Below are 23,582 nucleotides of genomic sequence, written 5' to 3' on the forward strand. Positions count from 1 at the left end.
TTGGGCTCGGCATTTCTGTTGATTTCAGCTGGACTCACTTCTGCCTTTGCAGTGAGCACTGTGTCACCTTGGGGATGGCTGAGTACTAGTGGTGTGCTTCGGCTCTCTTTCACTGCTTTCTCATCCGCCAGCAAACCAGCCAGCTTTGTTCTTCTGGGGGCTCAGGGGGTCAAGAGCATGAAGAGTGGAAGCTGCACCACCTCTTGAGCCCTGGGTTCAGAACCAGCATGGTGTCCCTTCTGCCAACTTGGTCTTCTTTAAAGCAAGTCACAAGGTCAGGCCAGATTGAAGGGGTGGGGAAATAGGCCTCACCTCTGCATGGGAAAGCTATACATACTGTGGCCATTCTTGAGACCTGACACACTGAGCCCACCTGCTCTGTGCCCGGCAGAAGGGATGAGAGAGACACAGCTCTGATCTCACGGCGTGTGCACTACAGATGGAAGGGATGTGCAGCGGGGTCATTATAATGCCATGTAAGAAGGACAAAGAGAGTGGAATTTCAGTACAGAAGAGGGCTTACCTGACTCTGCCAGTGATCCCTAGAAAGGCGTGTGGAAAAGCTGATATGCACGCTGCCTCTTGAAGAATGAGCAGCAGTTTTTCGGGCCAAGTTAAAAAGCATGGTCAAAGTCAGACATGAGTAAGGAAGGTTGCAAGATTACTGAGCTGGAGGGTACAAAGTGGAAGCAAGGACCCAGAGGTTACCTCAGGGCCTCTGGATCAAGTCTCAAGCTCACGGGAGTTTGAATTTGAGTCTTATGTAGCCACAGATGGGTATAGGGGTACAAGGGTGTGAAGGCATGAGGCTCATCATAAGTATCCACCAATCCTGAAATTCATCAGCGCTTCCATGCTGCGTCCTCCGAGTTGGCCTCACTCTCAGTGAAGCAGGTTGGGGTTGGACCGCAAAGGCCGTGGGTGCTTTGCAGTGGCTGTCATCCTGTCCCCTCTTGTCTCCTTTCTCAGCTGTAGCCGGAACAGCCGGCATGGGTTTCCTTCTTATTTAAGCAACCTACCTGGGGGGAGGGCTGGGACTTTGGTGCTGCTGAAAACATCTAAATGTCAGCCCTGGTGGGCATTCTAGAAACTGAACCAGGGTGGATTCTGTCACTCCTTCCTGCAGGAACATTTTTCTAGAAGCAGGAGCAGGTGCACCTATCTCCCACAAAGTCCTTGCAGGGACTTGGAGGGTAGAAGAGCCGGAACAGGAGTGAGCACAGGCCCGCAGGCTCCCAGGCCCCCTCGGTGAAGTGACCTAGGGTGGGGACCAGCCCTCCCCCCGCACCCAAAGCCAGGAACGAACTGTTTCAACCTAACCGAGACTTTTGGTCACAGAGTAACATCATCACATTTATCCACCTTAAAAGATTTGCTGGGAATCGACAAAGCAGGGCAGCAGGTAACTAGTTGAGTTGCTCGTTTCCCCCTCTCTCTTTCTCCTTGGCAACAGGACTCCCTAATTGCTGCTTTCCTGGCTACTCCCATCATGCCAGTTGCCCGAGAGCATTTCAGATCACTCTTCTTCTGCAAAGTGAGATGTTTATCACAATATCTTAAGTTTTACCCTGAAAGATATTTAAAATGGTTTCAGGCCTTTTCTGAAAAAGAGGGTTCTGACTCTCTTAACAGGGCTTTTGTTTGGTTAGAGAAACAAGAGAAAGAAACGACTAGCAAGGTGCCAGGATGCTCATCTTGATCTATTAAAACATGCTTTTCCTGCCCACTTCCTCCTTCCGCATCCCCCCGCCCCCCCGTCACCTGTGAAATCTGCACTTCCTGACACTCTGTGCCTCACACAGGTAGAGATCAGACTCTGTCACCATGAAAGGCAAGGAGACAAGCTGGTTGGAACGGGCAGACAAGTGCGTCAGGTTGTTTTGATGGTGAGGTGACATGGGCCTGCTCACATCAGGGCAGGTGAAGGCGCTGTTTCCTTCCTGGGTTGGGACTGGGTCGTTCTCTGTGTGGTCATGGGCCAGCATGGCAAAGGGAGGAGGGAAGGCTGTTTGCAGTGAGCTCTCCAGGCCAAATTCAGCCCAAAGATGTGTTTTATTTGGCCCAGACGCTATTCCATTTTTCAAAAATTAGCTGTCCGCATTTATAATTTTCACATAAAAAACGCACACTTCTGGCTTCTTTGATAAAATGGAGAATGACAGCAGAGCCTTATTCCCATAAGGCAACACTGGGCAATGGCTGGTGTTTGGGGACCCTCCGCTCTGCCATCTTTGCCCTCCATACACATCTGCTCGGTAGCAGACAGGTGTCAGGAACCACATTGTGGCAGGCCCCTTGCCGAGGGCTTTGTGTCAGTGGTCACAAACAGTGCTACACATTAGAATCACCCCAGAGCTTTTTAAATACCACAGAGTTGAGGCCTTTTTCCAAACCAGTTATATCAGAATCTCTGGGGGGTGGGACCCAGGCTTCCAAATTTTATAACCCCCCCGCCCAGCCACAGGTGAGAGCCAGTGCCTGGTCCATATTAAGTAACCCCTGGCTCTCAGCTCAGGTCCTTCCCTGAGCCCTGCAAGCCTGCGTGGCCCCGGGGCACCCCAGTTCTCAAGCCCTCCCACAGACACAGATGAACCCCCAACAGGTGCCGCAGGAGGGAGAGCAGGCTCCCTGCAAGAGGCAGCGTGAACCGAGGCTTTGGAAGGGCTACAGTCCTTTCTGAAACATGCGTCTGATGGTTAGCTTGAAGCCGGTAGATACTTTCCGCTTAGCTGGTAAAAATATTCTCGGCCTTGTCTCTAACAAATATTCATGGTTTCTGCCTGTGGAGATTATATAGTGTTTATGGCCCTTGGTCATGAATTATTAATGATTTTGAAATTGTGTTCATTGTAGTTTACTCAAAAATCATTAGGAAGTAAATTTATCACACAGTGTTTAAAAAAGTGAAAAAGAAAACCACAAAGGAGGAAAGAAACCTTTATTCATCAGCCCCCCAGCGTCCATCCTATCGCCCATGGCACTGTGGGGCCCCAAGAGACTGAATTAGTACCCACAGTGTACTCCTCCAGCCTCAGATCCCAGTCATATGACCTTTTGACTCTTTTGAGCCCTCTCGCCACCTTTTGAGATTTTTGTTTACTAGGCAATAATGTGTTAAAGTGACTCTGCATAGTGCCAGACCCGTAGTAAGCATTCCATAAATGTTAGTTGTTACATTATTTTAATCATTTCTTAGCATGTCTAATATTTAACAGAGAGGTATTCATGTCCTTGGACAGAGAAGGCACACAATTGTACTTCTTACTGAAGGGGTCTCCCTTGCTGCAGCTGGACTTTGGGCTGATTCCATCCTTCCAGTCTCCTGGCTGTGTGCCCCCAGGCAGTTGGGCCCCAGGCAGGCTAGATCCAGCACCCCTCTCTGAACCAGTCTGAGAGGCTCCTATGATAATAGACGGCCTTCTTCTGCAGAATCTGGAGATTCTGAAAAATGCTCTTAACAGCACGCTCATCTGCTGAGCTCACTTTGTAAAGGACTGCAAAAGTCATTTAACTCAACCACCTAGAAAACATTAAGCTTTCCCTTTGCATGCACGTATAAGCATGTGTCCCCAAGTGCACGTGCACACGCGCGTGCACACGAGCACTTCCTGCTATTAAGCAAAGCCTTTCAGTGCAAAGACTGGAGACTCCTTCCATCTTTGCCATGCCCAAGAGGAACCAGATTTCAGGAGAACACAGCGAAGGAGGGAGTCCAGGATTCCAGCTGCCTCCAGGGATGGGGGAAGCCGGATGACCCTCTCTGTACCATCACGGACATGCCACCACGTCTTTGTGGTGTATGCACCTCATCATTGTCTTGCTCTTCCCTCCCCTCCCTTCTCCTTCTCTGCCTTCTCCCAGTTCAGATGCAGAAAGAGAGTCTGATTGACCTGGTAGTCAATACCAAAGGGTATTTAGGGGACACAGTGCTCTTGATATCAGCGCCCCAGATGCCCTCCCAAGAAGCACCCACAGTAAGCAATGGCTTGTGTGTCCTTCGAGAAATCTTCCATAGACATGCAACTGTGCAGAGCTTATCGTCCTTCTCTGTCCCCGTGATAGCACAGCGACACATGATGCTTTTTTCTTGGATTTTTTTTTTCACTTAATAACATGTCTTGGAGAGCGTTCCATAGCAGAACATGTGCACAGACCTCATCCATTCGTCTTTATGGCTGCATAGTGCTCCACTGTGAATGCACAGAAACATGGTCCTTTCTTTGAAACCTTTTGGGGCCAAATGTGTTTCACTGTTTTAGAATTCAGAAAGTAATCCCGTCCCACTATGGCCTGGGACAACACCCTATAATCAAACACATTAACATACCTGCAGGGAAATATGAATATTCATACTAAGTAGGATAGACAAAGGCTGTGAGTTTCATGTCAGTTCAGATCAGGTTTTGATACCAAATAAATGCATATAAGGGAGGCTGGACCCATGCATAGATATGTTACCGTTTGTGGTTGACAACTCTCTAGGCTAAGAGAATTTGCTACCATAAGCACACTTTAAAGAATACCCTAGAGCAGACATCTTTGTGTGCACGCACGGAGTAGCCAAAGGTTAAATTCCAAAGTGGGATGACTGGCACAAAGGGTATGAGTTTTTTAAAAATGGACATTTCCATTTTGTCTCCCAACAGCATGAGAGAAGCAGAGCTTTTGTTCGAGGCCACCTTGTAGCACGCTGACCACATTGAAGTGTGGCTGCCCACACCAGGACCATTCAGTGGCCATCCCTGTATGCTCTCTAGTCCACTAGAAAGGGAGCAGGAGCAGGGCAGCTGTCCTGAGAAGGATTTGGAGGCATGTCTAGCACCTTGATTTCTAAAAGCCATCTTTCCCCGGGCCCTTGGCTCAGAGCACCTTGCTTGGCTGGTTGCAGAAGCACCAGTGGGACTGGTGACTTGTAAGTTTCAGACTCTACTGGCACCCAGTGAACAGACCCTTTGCCTTCCTCATTTCAGATCCCAGCTTTCTTGCCACTTCAGCCTTCTGGGGAGTGGGGCGCTGGCCCTTCCGTATTTACAGATCTCAATCCTTTTGTTTAAAAATTTTAAAAAAATTGTTTTAAGTAAAAAAATAAAAATTTAAAAAATAACCAAAAAAAAAAAAAAAAGAAAGAAGAAGAAGGGGTGGGGAGACAATGCAGGCTGATAGTCCTATATTATAAGAGCCTGTCTGATATGACAGCTGATATTCCAAATCTGCACTTTTCCCGGAATGAAAGCTTTTTAGTTCAAGTTTCTGGGCAGAGAAGGGCTAAATCCATTTTCCATCCAATTGCCAAGTGCATTCCCAGTTGCGAAGTTACAATTGTCAGTCTTTCGGCTCCTTGAGGTCTTGGTCTCTGCAGCTCCGAGAATTTGGAGAGGGGGGCCCCTCGTGACACTGACAACTTCTAATCACTCCAGGGCAAACAAGTCATGTGGCGGGGTTTGAAGCCTCTTAGCAAAGTAGTGGAGCCTGGGAACACTGGAAGCAAACAGCCTGGATTCCTAGCCTACCCCCCCCCATCACTCAGGCCAGTTGCCTATCCTGCCTGCAACTCGACCTCTTCTTCTAAAGAGTAGGGATCATAGAGAGCCTGCCTCAGAGGGTCGTGGGAAGAATTCAGTGATTTAATATGTGTAAAGTGCTTGCAAGGGTGTCTGGCACCTACCAGGAGCGCAGTAAATGTTGTGTGCTATAATTTAGGCCTGGCAGGGGCAAAGTCACCTGTTTAGAAGGCTAATCCTTTCAGAGTCAGAGGTGGATGAGAGGTCTTGCCATGGAAAAACAGGCCACGATTGGGCCAGTGTTCCTCACCCCCTTGGGGCAATGGAAACTCTTTGCACCAGATGGCCAGCCTACTCTGATACCCCCGCAGTCAGGCCGGGAGCCCAGGAGACGTGTCCACAGACATGGTGCCCATAACCCACGTTTGACAGCAGGGCCAAGACATGAACATCAGAAAGCAAAGAGAATCAATTTCTGATAAAATGCCAGGAAGGAGATTGACACGTTGGAAACCTTTCTGGTATCAGCTTAGCTTCCAGCACAAGATTAAACTCTAGGAAAAACCCAACAAAGAGCCGCAATTTGTGACCAGAAGGAGATAATGTTGACAGCTTCCCTTTCCCGGGTCTGTTTTGGATAAACAATGTGCCCTTCACCAGAGCTTCATCAAAGTTTTCTCTATTTCCAGATCTGAGGCATGAAATTGCCTTGAAAGTGTCTCCTTCTACCTCCCCACCCCCAAATTCACTTTGTAGAATACAGAATGTGGTTAGAAATGAGAATGATACTGTGTTAAGAGAAGGAGCTTCCTGTGAATGCCTTTTGAAAGGCATGTCTGCTGGGGGGAAAGGGCCCATGAGAGTGCGAGAACTCTCCCTTCAGTCTGTGAATACTCTGGAAGAACAGGACAGAGGCCATGACAGTGCCAGGCCACGTGGGCTCCAGCCACAACTGCTGGATATGTTATCGTTCGTGGTTGACAACTCTCTAGGCTGTTAAGAGAACTTGCTACCATAAGCACAGTTTGAAGAATACCCTAGAGCAGACATCTTTGTGCGCACGCATGGAGTAGCCAAAGGTTACTATAACTGTGGGCACACTTACTGTCCCCTCGCTGGGCCTCCATTTCCTCTGTGTCCCCCAGGTCTGACAGGAGCCATTGGTTATGTGACGTCTGCTTCCTTAGGGTTCACAGGCTGTCTCTCAGATTCTGTAAGCGATGGGAGCCCTCCGCAAACTAGCTTCAGCCAGAAAGGGAATGCGTTGCCTCCCCTAGCTGAAAAGTTCAGGGGTGGGCCACACCAGGCATGGCTGGATGCAGGCGCTCTCCTTCCGTCCCTCTAGACTCATCCATGACAGCCCCCACCCCCCCAGCAGGCTGTTCCATCTCGGAGCAAGTTGGCCGCCAGCCGCCCCAGGCTCGCTGCGTAGAGGCGGGAGGACACATCGGGGGGAGGCACAGGTGCTGGAGCCAGAAGGCCTCGGGTTGAATCCCAGCTCCTCACTTACCAAGTGTGTATCTGCCCATGGGCCTCAGTTTCTTCATCTGTAGAATGGGGATACTAGTGGCGCCCACCTCATCACGTCCTCAGGATGCTCTGAGCAGTGCCCAGCATGTGGTAAGCCCTGAGAAAGGGACAGGTGCTTCTTCCTGTCCTTTCCTCCCTGTCATTATTATAATTCTCTCAACAACTGCAGCCAAAGAGCAGTTTGAGACCTAGGGCCAGCCCAGGGTTTTATGGCATCCTGGGGACGGGGCTGGGGAGGAGGTGGACCCCATGTGAAGCACATGCTGAGGAAGGGGTGTTTTCTCAAAGGAGAATCAGGATCCTGTTCCCAGAAGAAGGGGTGGCAGGGTAGACAGTGAGCAAGCAGAGGGCAACAGCTGTCCAGCACACGGCCACCTTGCAGTGGGGACGGTGAGGCTGACAATAGTGCAGTTGTCAAATCCTCACGGGACCCTGTGAGGTGAGCAACAGTATCCTCATCTTGCAAGTGAGGGCCCCAGGCTCCCAGCAAGGAGGCAAGCTGCCCAGTTCCCACAGCGAGCATGGGGCTGCACCGATACTCCACATGGAAAGTGGGAAGCACGTAGGAGCCTAAAACCCTCACTTTGGAAGTGTCCCTAATGGCTGTGGCCTCTGCTGTGTTGCAAATGACAGATTTCTTAATGTCCTTGTCCAGTCCTTGGGCACTGTTGGCACAGCAAATAGGCTGCACGTGGTGCGGCCTTTTCTTGGCCATCTTGGAAGCAAAGCCCCAAGAGCCAGGATCAGTTTCTTGATCTGTAAAATGGGCGTCTTCGGTCCTTCCTCCCTGGTCTGAGGACTCGGTGAGGTAGAGAGAGATGAACACATGAAGCCCAGCCCCACTCGGGTCACTGACTGGCTCTCCTAGAGGCCACTTTCCCTCTTCTCCCCATGGACCCTACTGCCGGTTCAGAGTTACCCCGGAGGACCACATCCATCCTCCTGGGACCACAGGACGGGCAGGTGAATAGGGAGGCAGGGGCAATGACAGCCAGATCATGCCAAGCCGAGATGGTCTGGTATTCACTCCCTGCGTCCCCAAGTGCAGTTAATGACCGCTGGATTCCAACCCGAGGCCGATGAAGAGAGTATGTGCCCCTCCCTGCCCCCACTATATGATTCAGCACAAAACTGTGAAGCAAATACAAGGAAATTCATTGAAGTTCTCCACTTCCTTTCTATTTCTTTTTCTGATACGGAAACGTAAATGCTTTCAAAAAAATATTCTTTGGGTTGCTCATACTTTGTTGATGCCCTGGAAGATGGTTGACACAAGAGAGATGGAATGGCTAGGGTGGTCAAGGATAGGGCAGGGGTCTAGCCCAGACTGTCGGCGCTTGCATCCTGGCTCTAGCTGTGTGGTCTTTGGCAAGTTATATGCTTCCATTATATAGTTCTGTGCCTCAGTTTCCCCATCTGCAGAATAGCACTGGAAGTGGTGTACCTCCGCATGGGGTTGTTGAGAGGAGTAGAGAACAGTGCGTGTGAAGTAGTTGGAACCGTAGCTGCACGTGCTGTTCAGGTGTATGTCTCCCCCTGGGGCGTCCAGTCCAGCTGTGCCACCAGCAGGGAGAGCACCGGAGGTGGGGCTGGTCCATCCACACCTGCAGGCATCCAACTGGCTGGAACCCACATTAGACATTTTTCATCTCTTTCTGATTCCAGAACTAATGGATGCTGACTGTTGAGAAATTAGAAAATATGGAAAGGTACACCAATCTGTCATTATCCTACCACCTAGATCATGACGCTCACTTGCTTTCATGTTTCCTTCTGGCTTTTTTTGTGCACAACTACCCATATGTCAGGATTAGGATCATGCTACAGGACAATTAGAAATGCCTACCTTCCAGGGCTCCTGGGTGGCTCCGTAAGTTAAGCAACTGATTCTTGATTGCGGCTCAGGTCATGATCTTAGGTAAGTTTTGCCTGTATTTAACTTCATATAAATGGAATCACAGAGTAAATACTTATTTATGTCTTTTTGGTTTTCTTTTTTTTTTTAAGATTTTATTTATCTATTTGAGAGAGAGAAAGAGCACGCACGAGTGGGGAGGCGGGTAGGGGCATAGGGAGAGGGAGAAGCAGACTCCCTGCTGAGCAGGGAACCCAATGTGGGACTCGATTCCAGGACCCTAGGATCATGGCCTGAGCCAAATGTAGATGCTTAACCAACTGAGCCACCCAGGTGCCCCAGTTTTCTTTTAAACATATTTGTGAGAGGGGTGCCTGGGTGGCGCAGTGGGTTAAGTGTCCCACTCTTGGTTTTGGCTCATGTCATGATCTCAGGGTCTTGAGATTGAGCCCCATGTTGGGCTCTGTGCTCAGTACAGAGTCTGCTTAATATTGTCTATCTGTTTCTCCCCCTGCTCTCTCTCTCTCTCTCTCTAAAATAAATCTTAAAAAAAAAACACACATATTTGTGAGATTCATCTGTCTTTAGGTTATCAGTAGTTTGTTCTTTATCGCTGTGGTATAGACATTCAGTTGTTCTTTTATTACAAAAATTAAATGGCAAAATAATTTGAGTTCATTGTTGTCATTTAAAAAATTACAACTTTAGGCATTGAATAAAAATTCCCCTTGAAATTTACCCCAGTGTCATTCTTCTCCCTGGAAATAACCAGCTCTCAGTGGAATGTTCATCTTTCTAGACCTCATTCTATTTGTACAATTCTATTCATTTTTTCCATTGGGAGGTATTTGGCTGCACGTACCAGAAAACCCAACTAATAATGGCTTGAATTAGGGGTCAGTAAGCTTTTTCTGTAAAAGGTCAGATAATACATGTTTTTGGGCCTCATAAACTACACTGTCCCTAGCACAACTACTCAGCTTTGTCATTGTAGCACAAAGGCAGCCATATTCAATATGCAAATGAATGGGCGTGGCTGTGTTCTGATAAAACTTTATTTACAATGATAGGTGGCAGGCCAGATTTGCCTATAGGCTGTAATTGGCTAACCTTTGGCTTAACAGCAGAGATTTGTTTGGCTCCAGTGGCAAGAAATGTGGAAATACCCTCATAAGGAAAACCTAATTCACATTCCTACCAAAAATATTTGAGAATGCCTGCAACCTTACCAATAGTGGGTATTAACAGCCTTTTATATTTTTGCCAGTATTCTTTGTCCTTAATCCTGCGTTTTGGATGCATGCCTCTCCCTGATCTTCCAGCTGAGTGATTTTCTCTGTGTCTGCATCTAGGCTGCTCTTCACTGTCTTTTGATTTTTTTATTTTGATGATTAAATCTTTCACTCATGATTTCTAATTAATTCTTCTCCATTCTAGGTTATTCTTGTCTGATGGAGACAATGTCCCCCTTTATCACTCTAAGAATATTAAATATACTTAAAATGTCTCTATTTGCATCATTATCCCTAGGCTTTGGTTGTTGGTTCTTCTGTTAATTGAGTTGGCCCCTCTCTTTCATGGCGTGAATTTTCCTGGAACGTTTGGTGATTTGTGAATATGTGCTTCTTCTGTGTTCCGTGAGCTCCTGTTTTCTTCTCTGTGGATGCAGTTCTTTTTTTTTTTTTTTTTGAGAGAGAGAGTGAGCGAGCTTTGGGGTGGGGAACAGAGGGAGAGAGAGAATCTCAAGCAGACTCCACGCTGAGCGCAGAGCCTCATGCAGGGCTTCGATCTCACAATCCTGAGATCATGACCTGAGCCAAAATCAAGAGTCAGACGCTCAACCGACTGAGCCACCCAGGTGCCCCTGGATGCATTTCTTTTTAGCTGCCAGTGATCAAGTCAGAGGTGCGGAACTTGCTACAAGAAGTGTGTTACTAATAGTTTGTCTTCTGAGCACAGGATCTTCTTTTCCTTCTGGATATGTCCTGCTTTTCTATCCCAGAGACCCACAGTCACAGATCCTCCAAGCTAGGTGGACCAAAGAGCTACCTGTTAGTGCCCCCACAGGGGTTTGCAATCCCTGTTCTTGAACTCTGACTTCAGTCCCTCTCCTCTCCCCAGAGAATGTGTCACCTCCTGGTTTGGAACAGCTCACAACTCCCTTCCCCTTTTATACCAGGCTTTCCTAGCTTCTGATTTGGCCCGTGTTTCTTTTCATTAATCCAGTTCTGTCTGCCATCCCTTTCTTAGGAATATCTCGACATTTTTAATCTGCCAGAAGGACCCCTCCTTATTTTCCCATGCTCTTGTGGTCTTTAAATGGGGGCATTTCTGTGGGCTTGGGCAGGAGAGACTGATGTGTGTACTTGCCCTCGGTCTTCCCAACTCGATTCAACCTCAAGGTGACTTCTTGTTACAGCTTTCACCTTCCTGGTCACCTTCATCTGAATAAGTTCATCTTTCTCTAAAAATACACTATGTTGGAACCAAACTGAACATTCCAACTATGAACCGATCCACGTAGAATATAGAGATGGTGTGCACTTCCTAATAAGAACTGGGTTCAGATACTAACTCTGCTCTCTACTCCATTGGTCAAGTCCATTTACTTCTCTAAGCCTCCACCTCCCCACCTGTCGAATGGGAATAATGATCATAATACCCACCTCCCAGGTTCATGAGACTAAACTAAAACAGTACGTCAAGAGTTTAACATGGGGCCCAGCACACAGTAGGTGCCAAAATATGTTGTCTCCCTTCCTCTTATTCTGACGAATTTCTAACACATAGTGTGTGCTGTGGCAATGGTAGTTTTTGGCAAACATACCACACTGTTAGCTCATACCGAGCACATTAGCGAAAAGCTCCGTTTTTGTCTCATGAACTTGCCTCCAGCCAGACTTCTCTCCCCGTTCCTCTCCTTGTATAGGACTTACCTTGGCCGTGATGCACTCTATCAAGCTGTTCTCGATCCATCTCTAGCCTGTAGAAATTGATCTGAACGCAGATTCCGTCATCCAGCTTATTCTGTGTTCCTCCCATCTGAATGTCATCTGCAGACTGCATAAGCAGCCTTCAACGGCCAGATCTAGCCATTGATAAAATGATAGCTTGGGACAGGACCAAGGACAAAACCCCATGGCATGCCACCCTTCAGTGGAAGAGTAATTTAGATGACTGTGCAAAGTTGATTAATTTGTCCAGTTCCTGTAATCGTATGTCCTTGTGGCTTGATTATAATAATAATATTAGCAACCATGTACCCGGTCTTATTTGCCACAGGCCAGGCACTGAGGTAAGCGCTTTTCATATATTATTTTATTTCTTATAACAAGTCTGCAGGGTAAGTATTTACATTACCTAGGACTCCATTTAAAAACAAAAAACAAAAAAACCCTTCAATCTAGCTTTAGCAGAAGAAGGACTATATTACTTCATTAAAAGACTCTGCAGTGTAGGGACGCCTGGGTGGCTCAGTTGGTTAAGTGTCTGCCTTTGGCTCAGGTCATGATCCCAGAGTCCTGGGATTAAGGCCCACAGGGGGCTCCCTGCTCAGTGGGGAGTCTGCTTCTCCCTCCCCCTGCTCTTGTGCTCTTGCTTGCACTCTCTTTCTCTTTCCCTCTCAAATAAATAAGTAAAATCTTTAAAAAAAAAAAGACTCCGCAGTGTGGGGGCACCTGGGTGGCTCAGTCAGTTGGGTGGCCGACTCTTAATTTCGGCTCAGGTCATGATCTCAGTGTCCTAGGCTTGAGCCCCGAGTAGGACTCTGTGCTCAGTGGGGAGTCTGCTTGATGGTTCTTTCTTTCCCTCTTCCTCTGTCTCCACCCCCCCACCCCCAACTCTCTCTCTCTCTCTCTCTCTCTGGGAAATAAATAAATCTTAAAAAAAAAAAAGACTCTGCAGTGTGGGCACCTCACAGAAACCAAGGGCAGGAATGCACCTGGGTGTCAAGAATGATGAACCAGAGCCTGCAACCTTCTAGGGTCCCAAAAAACCCTCTCTCGGTGGCTCTTATCTTTATGTCTGTCAGCATCTGTCATTCTTCTCACTTGGTACAAACCAGCTTTCTCTCTTTCTCAGTTCGCCTGGCAGAAAGTCGTCCCACAAGCGACACCTGAGTTCTCTTTGCTCCTTTTAAGAGAGCTGCCAGATCTTCCCTGAGCCTGTCAGTCCCAGTTCCCCAGGATTAGCAGCCCTGCCTGGGTCAGGGACCTGCTCCTGGTCCAGGCATGTGCAGTGAGTGGCAGGGTCGTACTGTCTGGACGTGGCCTGTGGGAGTCTCAGTGCTGTAACCTGTGGCCACGGGACAGGCCAATGTCCAGAGTCCCCCTGCACATTTTACAAATGGAAGAGAGACCCAAAGTCACCCAGCCTGTAAATAGAGGGACCAGGACTTGATCGTGGTTTTGTCTGATGCTCAAGCTCATGTCAATATGACATGCTCTGTACCCTGGGCCACGTTGTCCCAGGTTGGCTTCAATGATGAGGTCGGTAAGGGCTGGCCAGTGTCTCAGGCCACAGAGCTCAAGGACTACCTTGTGTCATCACCATGGTCCAGCTCCAGCCCAGGGCTCTGAGATCTTTGGCTGGCTGGTTTGCCTTTTTTAGGGACTCAGCAGATGCCATTACAGAACTCAAAGCTTTGTGGAAGGACCTGATACTTAAGGGTATAACCACAGACTTTGGAGTCCAATAAAGCTCGATTCAAATTCCAGGGGTTTCACTTTTTAACTGGTGACTCTCTGTGCCTCAGTTTTCGTAATTGTAAAGTGGAGATTATACAGATACCTACTTTATCGGTTGTTATAATGATTCAATGAGATAATACGTGTAAACACTGTGTGGCCAGGATAGAGTAATCGATTCTATAAATGGTAGCAGTTTATCAACTCTGGAACAAGGAGAAAGTACAGGAGTCCAGAGGAGAAAGCCTCTAATTGAGCCAACGGGATAGCGAGGGGGACATGGGTTGGCCAGGGTTTCAAGGAGGAAATGACATTGAAGCTGGAACAATGAATGGGTAGGAGGATTGGGGTAACAGGCGGAAAAAAAAACGGTGCAAACACATGCGCATATACAGGAGTTCAAGGGACCAGCAAGTAGTTTGTTGTGGTAGAAGCAAAGAATACATAGTGGGAGCAATGGGGGTGACTGGGACCCCATAGAGAAAACTTTGTTTGCTCATTCATACATGGACTTAGCCAATATATGTCAAGTACCTGCTGTGTCCCAGGCACTGTCCTGGGTCTTGTCGATTCTGCAGTGAAGAAGCACACAAATCCACACCCTCGTGGAGCTCATGTCCTGGTGGTTAGAGGCAGACCCTGGGCAAATGAATAAGTGAAATATGAAGAATATCAGAGAAAAAAAAAATAGAGCAAGGAAGGGGGTGAGGGTCCTTAGGAAGGCCTCTCTGAGAATGGAGCAGAGATTAAAGGAAGAGGGGCAGAGAGCCCGGACAAGAGTCCTGAGAACGGAGGCTATGTGGCTGTGTTGGGGGGATGAGGGGCAGGGGGATGGGAGGCAAGGACATGGGGAAAGGCTGGGTCATGGAGGCCTTGTGGCTGTTTAGAAGGACTTGGGCTTTCATCTGAGTGAGGAGGGAACCGCAGGAGCATTTTGAGCAGAATAGGGCCAGAACCAAACAGATTTTAACAGCACGTGCTCTCTGGCTGTGTGTGGCAGCGAATAGACTTTGGGGCAGGGGCAGAAGCAGGAGATCGCTGGGGGCTCCGGCAGAATCCCCATGGAGGTGATGGCGGCTGGGATTGGGGGCAGCGGCAGCGGCGGAGGTGCAGAGAAGGTACTGGATCCTGAGCATGGTGAAGGGAGAGCCATGTGGATTTGTTGTTGGATTGGCTATGGGTGGGAGAGAAAGAGAGGAGTCAAGAAGGGCTTTTAAGGTTCTGTCTGAGCAACCAGAAAACAAAGATTGGTTAATTCCTGAAATGGGAAGGAATGGGAGCAGCTTTTAGAGGGAAGACCAGGAATTCAGCTTAAAACCTGTCAAGACCTCGAGCAGGCAACTGGATATGAAAATCTAGAATTCAAAGGGAAAGCCATGTCAAGCTTCATCTATCTAGAAAGTGAAACCATTGATTTTTTTTTTTTTTTTTGAGAGAGAGAGAGAGAGAGAGAGCAAGCACGGGGTTGGAGGGAGGCGTAGAGGGAGAGAAAGAATCTTAAGCAGGCTCCACGCTCAGCATGGAGCCGAACAGCAGGGCTGGATCTTTTGACCCGGAGATCATGACCTGAGCCAAAATCCAGAGCCAGAGGCCTTAACTGACTGAGCCACCTAGGCACCCCTTTTTTTTTTTCTGTTTTGAGAAGGGAAGTAGGATGGGTGGAGGTCATTAGTTATGCAAGTAATACAGGAAAACAACTTCCTTAAGAAAATTATTTTTAAGCTTCTAGACAGGGCTAAAATCCCTTTTGCCAATTCCCATCCCCTCCCTAATCCCATCCTACCCTCTGTTGTAACTGTTGTCAGGAGCTTGGCATGCATGCATCCTTCCAGACCTTTCTCTGTGCCTCCATATACCCAAGTGTATCTGTAAAATATATGTTGTATTTGGGGAGTGTATTTTAACAAAATGGTGTCATAATGAATGTGCTGTTCCACGATGTGCTTTTGTAACTTGTAACTATCCTTCCTGAACTATGTCTTGGAGATCCATCCTTGGTGTTACAAATAAACCTAGGTCTTTTTTTTTTTTTTTTTTTAACTTGTTACGGGTTATTTAGCCATTTTCCAGTGGGAGGGCGGTAGCATTTTGTACGTTCATCCTTAGGCACCTGTGTCTTTCCAGAGGCTTCTAAGGAGTGAAAAGGCTGGGTCTGAGTAGATCGAAGCTATGCAGGTTCTGTTTGGTCTTGTTTGGGAGGGTACTGCCACCCGGCCCCCCAAAGTGCCTCTGTCCCCTGACTCGCCAGCCTCGGCAGGTTTGTGACGAGGGGAGCCACAGAGATCTGTGTTTTGCAGCAAAGCTCAGTGGCGGGCTATGGGTTGTAAGGAGTGAGGTGGAAGCTGAGAGAGCATGGAAACTGAGCTGCTGTCCCACTCTTAGAACTCACCCTGGGACAGGACACAGGCTCCTCTAGGGGCTGGAAGAGACCCTCCTTGCCCCTTCCTTTCCTCCTGCACAAACGAAATGCCTTCTCTCCTGCAGCCGACAAGCCGGGCTTCTTCCTTGCCAGCCAGTTTCTATTCCTAGACCTCCTCACCAGCTTGAAGTCATCCCCTTTTGACAAACACACCGGTCAAGACATTATAAAAACGCTATTTTTATTAGAGCAGACCGGCTCCCTCTATCCTTGGGCCTCTTATTCCGCCACCAGCCTGCCAGTGTTCTTTGCCGGCAGCCCCCCTCCCCAGGCCACAACACCACGTCCAAGGGTTGGCGCACAACCAGGGTTGTGATTGTCACCAGCCCAGCGCCTGTTCTGAGGGTGTGATAGCAGCCCCTCTCTGGAGGCAGACCAAATCCTACACCCAGCTGCTCTCCCCAGAAACAGTTTAGCTCAGCCACATCCCACATGGGCACAGGAGAGTGGCATCCTTAAAAAAGGTTACGTCATCTTCGTGTGAATTTCAGATGGATGTTGGCTGTGATAGAAGGTGCCTTCAGGGGTAGCTCGGGAAGCTGGGTCCGGGGTCCACCAGGCATTCAGAGTGTGTGCCGTTGGAGTTAGAAACTTCTCAATATTTCTAATCAGCATTGTCTTCATTGCTAACACGTAGCGAGCATCTATTCTATGCCAGGCTGTATTCTGAGAGGTTTATGTTTATAAGGGGGATGCTTTTCATTATCCCCATTTCTTTGTTTTTTATGGAGAACTAATTTCCATAGAACAAAATTTACCATGTTCAAGTGTACAATTGAGTGGTGTTTAGCATATTCATAGCACTGTGCAATCATCACCACCACCTAACCCCAGAACATGTACATTACCCCAGATAGAAACCTGTACCCATTAGCGGTTACTCCCTGTTCCTCCTTACACCAGACTCTGGTATCCATTACTCTGCTTTCTCTCTCTGTGGATTTGCCTATTCTGGACATTTCATGTAAATATCCAGCTTCTCTCACTGAACATAGTATTTTCAGAGTCCATCCATATTGTAGTATGTGTCAGTACATCATTCCTTTCTGTGGCCCAACGACGTACCATTGTACGGAGATAGCACACCCTGTTTATCCATTCATCCATTGAAGGACAAGCCAGGTTGCTTTTGCTTTTTGGCGGTTAGGCACTATGCTGCTAGAACATCATCCCAGTTTGACAGCCAGGGAAACTCAGGCACAAGTACCATTTGCCACTCACCCAAGCAGGATGGGATTCCTACCCAGGCATCTGGCTGCACAGCCGAGTCCCCACCACCCCTCACAGCTGCTCAGCAGTCAAATGAAGACCTGGGAATTAAGGGCCTGTGTCATACACCTCCATGGCAACCATACTTCAGAATTAAAAATTGGGTCCTGTGGGGGCGCCTGTGTGGCTCAGTCGGTTGGGCCACTGGCTCTTGATTTTGGCTCAGGTCATGATCTCAGGGTCCTGGGATCGAGCCCTGCATTGGGCTCTGTGCTCAGTGCGGTGTCTGCTTGAGGATTCTCGCTCTCCCTCTCCTTCTGCCTCTCTACCTCCTCACGCTCTCCCTCAAATAAGTAGATCTTGAAAAAAAAAATTGGGTCCTATGGTGCAAGGAATTCATCATACTTTTGGGACTCGGGTCTGTCTTCTTTGCATTCAGGACCATGTAGGAAGTTCTGGCTGAGTCCTGATTGTTCATGCTGTCCAAAATGCATTTATCCACGTCCTTTGATGTAACAGGACTCAGTCCTGTCCTGGAAGCTCATGGTCAAGGAGGAGAGATGTACTGTCTTGGTTCCCCCAGGAAGCAGACAATGGGAGGGAGCTATGTTGTGGGGGGGGGGGGCTCTCTGGAATGACGCCTGTGAGGGAGGAGGGAAGTGGGACTGGGCAGAGGGAGGAGTTGAATGGTGATGCAGCCCAGGTAATCCCAAAGGGAACTCTGGAGATGGGTGATGCTTCAGAGACATTCCCAGTTCAGGCAAGGTGCTTGGGTCTTTGCACCCTTGGCATCAACCCATATCTGAGAGCGAGAATCACCTGGCTTCTTCCTGGGAAGGGCCCAGCTGTGAGCTGCCAGCCATCACCAGTCCCGGTACCTGGGTGAGAATGAGTCATCTGGGCGGCATCCACAGTGGCTTGGCTAAGTGCTCCCTGACAGAGAGCGGTCTGTGAGAAGGGTCAGGAACACTGCAGAGGGAGGGCGTAACCCCGCCTGGGATGGGGGTGAGCAGGGAGGAAGGGGCGTCTTCACTGTGCCATGAAGTCTTGAACTCCAAACCTGGACACCCCACTGCCAGCCCATGAACCACCCCTCTTGGGTGCCTCTGCTTTTCCACACAGCTGCCCCAAACCAAAGTTGGCCCTGCTGCCTGCCAGCTGTCGCAAGAATGGCAACACTGTCCCCCCGATTACACCGGCCAGACACTGCAGGGCTTCAGTGCCTCCCCCCACCCCATGTCCCCCAGCCCTGCGCATTTGCCTTGAAAACACCTTCTCCCTGCCTCCTCCGTGTTGTTGACACCTCTTGTCGGAATACCCAGAGCAGCCTTCTACCTGCTTCCAGCACCCACTCTTGGCCACCTCCAACCTCTAATTCCAATGTCGCCCCCTGCCCCAGTAACCCGATGTGGCTCTGCAGTGGTCAGGGTTGGGGGCAGAACTCCCTTGCTGTGGGCATGTGGTATTGGTGGCCCGGCCCCTCAGCCCCACGCTGCCCTCTGCTCCCCTTCCCTTGGTGGCTCCAGCCCCGCGGAGCGTCCTTGCCCCTCCTGTCTTTTGCGCCTTCTTGCCACATGGCCTTCACATGTGTGCCTGTGTTGCTTGGGGCACGCTCCCCTCTCTGCCCCAAATTACCTTGTTTGCCCTTCACCTTTTGGTTCTATGTCGCCCGTCCATGAAGCCTCGGCTGACCTCCCTGCCCTCGTCATGTGTCCCCCGTAAAGGTGTCCCACATCCACCTCCAGAGTGCTTGGGATGGTAGATGACATAATACTGGGCGGTGGGCTCATTTATTTAAAATCGGCCCCCCTCCCTAGACCATCAACTCAAGAAGGCGGGGGACCTGGTTCTGGCATGGGCTGGGAGGGGCTCAGTAAGCCTGAAAGTGGTAAACCTGAGGAAGGGAAGGAGGGCGGACGTGGGGAGAAACAGAGGGAAGGAAGGGATCATGGTCCCACACGGTCGGGGAGGGGATGGGGGTGCACCCAGCCCTCAGCACCTGTCACTGGCACAGTGGGCTTTGCCCTTCACCGGCCTAAAGCAGACCTGAAATGTCAGAGGCCAGGTCCTTCTCGCCATCCCCTGAGATCAAACCAACGTGCTCTGAGCATTCTCCGTCCCACCCCGCAGACAAGCTCCCGGGGCTCCTTGCACTGTGCTTTTGCACACCCTGTTTCCTGCCTGGGTGCCCCTAGTGAGCTCCCCTACAGGTCAGCGCTGTACTCTCTCCTCGGTAGAGCCCACCCAGTCCCTGAGTGGCTCCAGGCATCCGCCACTCCCCCCCACTGGCCCCTGGCCCTCGTGCTCCTCTTGGTGACAGTGACCCCATGGCAACCAAGCATTTGTCTTTTAGGCGCTGCCCCATTAAATTCTTTGAGGACAGGGATCCTGCCTTCCTGCCTTCCTTTCCTTCTTTTCTTTCTTGTTCCTTCCTTTCCACAATACTCTGCGAGCTCCCTATGTGTGCCAGGCGCTGGTTGGGGGCCGAGAGGTACAGCAGTGAGCGTTGGCATGTTCTCCTGGCTCTGGTGCCCCAGCGGCGGGAGCCACAAACTCACCAAAGGGGATACTTTCAGAGAGGAGAAGGCCTGGGGAGTCGGGAGGGGCCCCAGGAAGGGCCACACATGCCCACAAGCAAGGAGGAAACTTTCCAGCAGGGGCTTGGCTTCTCTGAGAAACAGCCAGAAGGGCTATGAGGCTGGGGTCGGGGGTGGGGGGGGGAGTGAGGTCAGGGAGGGTGGTGGAGCCAGATTCCATTCATCTCTGCCCGTCTCTAGTGCAGTGCTCATCCCACAGGGCAAGCTCAAGGAATACTTCTTGAATAAATAGGAAGGGGCCTCTGAGTGCCCCCGCTCTTCAGGGGGCTGGGGGTGGCCCCTACCTGAGGGGTGAGCATGCTTTCTGGCAATCGGAATGGAGGAGCTCTGTGGGAGGTTCATTCCCTTAGAAGGAAAGGTTCTTGATGCAAATCAGATGGTGGCGGCAGAGATCAGAGAAGAGAGAATTCCAGCTAGGCTGCCCCTCTCCTCCCATCGGGCCAAGTGGCCAGTCCCATGGGCCTGAAAGGCTCCGACCTGTGTAACAGCCACCTGAATCAGTTTAGCACAAGCCTGGGACTGTGAAAGCAGGCAGGCCTCTTTTCTTCCCTTGATGCTGCAGACCCTGCTTTCAGGGGCCCCGCCGGCCTAAGCCCCCTCCAGAGCTCTCCTCAGGAAGGAGGGTGGGAGCAGCCCATCCCAACTCACTTAAAACCTAGGTACCACGACGTCAGCTCTGCTCAGAACCTCCGAGAGCTTCCTGGTGCCTCAGGGTACTGTCAGAGTCCTCCCCGGAGCCTCTGTGCCCTCCCACCCCGGTTCTCCCACTCCCCCCCCACTCACTCTGTTCCTCAAACATGCCATCATGCTCCCACCTCGGGCCTTGCACTTGCTCTCGCCACCCGGAAAACCCCTCTGTCCAGATGCCCACACCTTCTCTTTCACTTCCTTCAGCCTCGTCTTGAAGGTCACCTTACCAGAGGCCTTCCCTGACCCCCTGGCTAAAATGGCACCTCCCTCTCCATTCCCCTGCCCTTCTGCTGCCCCCCACCCCCTGCCTTTCTCTGCCTTCCATTCTCCGCAGCACTTGGCACCATCTGACATACTACCTGTTTACTTATTTTTTTTTATTGCTTGTCTCTTCTCATTAGAATGTAATAGCAGAGACTTTGATGTGCTCACTGTGTGTCTCCAGAATAGGCGTTCGATAAATATTGAGCGAACAAATGAATTTGTAAAATGAGGTCAGTGCTGTCCACCTCGCAGGGTTGTGTGGAGTTTCGCAGTGTGCGGTTCGCGTACTTCCACGGCGCGGTAGGTGGCTCGTAAAGTGTGTGCTATTTCAGTAGGTCCGTATTTATGTCTGCCTTCTATTTATGGCAAGTAATGATTTTCCATTTATGGCATTAATATAAAGTTTCCTTCTTTAAAGTAAACTCATTCAAGATTAAAAAGAGAAAAATCTATATTTGCCAGCCTGAAAGATAGTTTATAACACACATTGCAATCTTACAAGAAAACTTTTCTGAGAATTAAAAAGAAATGTTAATTATTTTCTAGCAGATATGTATTGAAAATGGTTTTTTCAGGAGGTATGTAAGAAAAACATTTTCATAGAGATACGGCTTACTGTGTCCTGAGGTCCCGGAGGGAATCCTAGATTCTAGATCTACATCGATGTTCTACAAACCCTGGATTAAGTATAAAAATCTCCAGGTATGTGTTGGTAGCGATAAATAAGGGTACGTAGCAGGGTAGTGAAGTAATCAGTGTAAGTCTAAGGTATTTGAGAAATAAGCCAAATTCTCCCTTTGATTCTCCATCTGGTGTGTACAGAGCATACGATTTTGTTAACCCAGTCTAGCCAGGGCATGAGAAGCTCAAATCTTTGCTGCTGTACCTTGCCTTATTTTCACTCCAACCTCTAGGGGGTAGTATCAGCTGATGCTTTACCTTCCTTTGTGATGTAGCATGCTGAATGCAGAACATTTTTTGTTCCTCTTTTGAGGATGGGAGGACACCTGATATGTTAGCAAGAACAGTAAAAAGGAAGCTCAGAACAATCCTTTTTCATTCAACTAATACGCATTAAGGATTACACAGCATGGAGACATAAAGAACAGGATCACTGGGGAACAGAGCAGTTGGCCCCTGGGGGTGGGTTTTGAAGGGAGAATAGGAGTTTTGTACTTAGAGATACATTTGGATCATCTCTTATTGTGGGTTTAGGGCCATCACTGAGAACATTCCTTAAGGAATGTCATTTTAATCCTCTACTAACTTCTCTGAGTCCTAGGTCATGGGACAGACTTTGGATTTAGACACTCCTGAGTATTGGCTTTACTGCTGTATCAGCCAGAACTCACTGAGGTGTTGTGAATCTCTCTCTCTCTCTCTCTCTCTCTCACACACACACACATAATTCAAACTGGCCCAAGTAAGAAAGGTATGTGACTAAAAAGTCCAATATAGTGCCGGCTTCAGGCATGGCTGGATATGGGGGATTAAACATGATCAAGAGGATCTGGTTTCCATGTGGTCTGTCCTCAGTTCAGCTGCCTCTGTGTTGGTGTGACTCTTGGACAGATCTCTCCATGGAACATACAAGGGTGTTCATAATGGTGAACCTAATCAGTTGATAGAGATGACTTCTTTCTTCATGGTGGCCCTCATAGCTCTCTGCTCCTGTCAGCTAATAATTCCAGGGGAAGAGGCCTGGGGGACTTTTCCCGCAGATCCAGCCAATCCCATAGCTGAGTCTGTTGGCCTAGCCCTGAGCCGATCACACGGCCAGGGAGATGGAGCTCCCTGGTTGGCCAGGGTACCACATGGATTGAGAGTGGAGGAGAAGTGGTTTCCCAAGGGAAGATTGAGGTGATGTAACCAGAAGGAAATGATAGATGCTGAGCCGACACAAACAACAAATGTACGTGAGCTCTACTCATTTGCCTCAGCTTTCAGAGCCTGTAAAATGGGCATACTGATCCCAGAACATAGCATTACTGCACACACCTACAATAAATACCCCCAGAGAGCATAAACAATGGCAGCTAAGGCAGCCTGCAGAGCTGGGCCCCAGTAACCTGGAGTATTTGCTCCTCTCCTAAATTGTTCCTCAGGTAGGACATGAGCCTGGGGGGAGGTGGGGGGGGGTTGTTCTGTGAACTCTGCAGGGCCCCAAGACATGGTGTTTCCACAACCTCATTATTAAACCATCCAGTTATTGTTCTTCTCTGCTGGGACCTGACCCCAGCAAGGCTAGGTCCCTGGCATTCACAAGCCCTGGAAGCCAGCTCCGCAGCTCTGAGCTGCTTGGAAATGCAGCTCACACGCGGGCACTCGCTAAATCAGCCCTGTTTAGGAGAATTCCAATATTCTGGCCTCAGGGGAGTATGTGATCCCTGAAATATAGACTCTGTCGAGCACCTTTAAGCATAACTGATCCTTGGCATTTCTTTTCTTTTCTTTTTTTTTTTTTAAAGATTTTATTTATCTGACAGAGAAAGACAGCGAGAGAGGGAACACAAGCAGCGGGAGTGGGAGAGGGAGAAGTAGGCTTCTGGCTGAGAGGGGAGCCCGATGCGGGGCTCGATCCCAGGACCCTGGGATCATGACCTGAGCCGAAGGCAGATGCTTAACGACTGAGCCACCCAGGTGCCCCTGGCATTTCTTTCCAACTCCCTTTTTCCCCCAAAGAGAATGAATAGTCTGGCCATTGATAAGGTTCTGTGCTGTCTCTGGGGCCAGTGTCTGGGATAAAGATGATGAGGATGACAGTAGCAGCAGGGACAACTTTGCATCCATGTCACATCCAAACTCCTTAGACCCTTCGCCATAGCTAACTAG

The 23,582-nt window shown here is 49.3% G+C and overlaps 1 protein-coding gene across 6 annotated transcripts in view; it reads left to right on the forward strand.

The window, feature by feature from the left end:
- Positions 1-23,582, forward strand: part of KATNIP (katanin interacting protein) — a 187,450-nt gene that overhangs the window by 19,449 nt on the left and 144,419 nt on the right. The gene's annotated exons all lie outside the window — the stretch shown is intronic.

This window comes from Eumetopias jubatus, unplaced genomic scaffold (genome assembly GCF_037043125.1).
Source record: "Eumetopias jubatus isolate StellerSeaLion01/CBP00866 unplaced genomic scaffold, mEumJub1_p1.0 scaffold_12, whole genome shotgun sequence".
Classification (NCBI taxonomy): Eukaryota; Metazoa; Chordata; class Mammalia; order Carnivora; family Otariidae; genus Eumetopias; species Eumetopias jubatus.